Consider the following 1,676-nt stretch of genomic DNA (forward strand, 5'->3'; position numbering starts at 1 on the left):
AAATAATTGGAAAGGTGTAGGTACAATATACACAAAAGGAGTCAAAAACTCAGAGATGTAAGCAAGCAAGGTTTATTAAGCATAGACGTTTTCACAGATATGAGAACAGGCTTCCACCTCGCAAGTGAAGTGAGCATTTAATGTGTTCCTGGTTTCATTTTTTATACTGTTTTCCTTCATGATGGACTCTGGGTCTCCTGATAATTGTCTCCTGATGCCTATGCTTTCTTGTCATAATTTGGGCCCATAACTGGTCATTGCTTCCTGGGTATGATATACTTCTTTCCCAACACATCAGTCTATTATAATTGTATTCATAAGCTAACCATAATGTTGACTTACTACAGTGACATTATGGTTAGTTCCTTGTTAACACGAGATCAGTCCTGTTCTTCTCTGTGCATGCCTGATTTTGGTGAAAGTTCCCTGTTCTATTTTTCTTTTTACTAGACCCTTCTGGCAAGTTAGGTCGTTTCCTGACTTCTTCATGAGTTTTCTGTAGATAGCCTCTTCTCCCTGTTCTAACTACCTAACATCAACTGGTATCAGAAATACAAAACATATGACAAAGAGCAGGACATGGGTTTGTGGATTCTGAATTCTAAGGGCATAGTGAAATATAGGACAATTAAATTGAACATTTTAAAGATCATTTGAAAACAGGGTAAGACATACAGAAGGAAAGAAGTATGACCATAAAATACTGAATTAATAAAGTCTGAAGAGGAAACACATTGATCTATTCCACACAAGATCCAGGAGTTTAGCAAAAAAATAGAGAACCTTTCTCACAGTTTAATAGTAATGGATGCTGTCTTTCTAATGGCTCAGATAGTGAGCTCATTTTTCAGGTAATTTTTAAAGGGAAAAAAATCCATTTTAAAAGAAAATGAGATTGAGGAAAAATGGATTCTCAATTCCCATTGAGTCGATTATGACTCAGCAACTGTATAGGACAAAGTAGAAGAGCCCCTTAGAGTTCCCGAGACTGTCTTCTTTAAGAGAGCAGACTGACATATCCTTCTTCCACAGAGATGTTGGTGGGTTCAAACTTCTGACCTTTCAGTTGGCAGCTGAGCACTTAACCCCTGCATTACCAAGACTCCTAGTATCTCAACTAGAAACAGAATAATGTTAGGGAAAAACATGTTGATTAAAAGCATAAATATCAATTTTGAATCAGAAAATAATGCATACTTAAACTTTAAGGATCAAAACCACAGCTTTGGTATGGGTTGTACCTCAATGTATAGAAAACAAAGATCATTACCACTGGAATAATAAATAACATCAAGAAAAGTGGAAAAAAAGATTGAGGTCAAATATTTCATTTTTCTCAAATCAACAATCAACACTCATAGAAGCAGCAGTCAAGAAATCAAATGACTTATTGTATTAGGCACATCTGCTGCACAAGACTTTTTAACATGTTCAAGAGCAAAGATGTCAGTTTGGGGACTAAGGTGTGTGCCAGATCCAAGTCATGATATCTTCAGTAACCTCAAATGCATAGGAAAATTAGACAATGAGTAAAAAACAAAACAAAACAAACAAACAAAAAACAGAATAATTGGCGCATTTGAGTTATAATGTTGGAGGAGAATATTAAAAGTACCGTAGTCTGTCAAAAGAACAAACAAATCTATGTTGGAAGAAGTACATCCAGAATGGCAGAT

The sequence above is a fragment of the Chrysochloris asiatica genome, unplaced genomic scaffold (assembly GCF_000296735.1).
Source record: "Chrysochloris asiatica unplaced genomic scaffold, ChrAsi1.0 scaffold00001, whole genome shotgun sequence".
In the NCBI taxonomy this organism is placed as follows: domain Eukaryota; kingdom Metazoa; phylum Chordata; class Mammalia; order Afrosoricida; family Chrysochloridae; genus Chrysochloris; species Chrysochloris asiatica.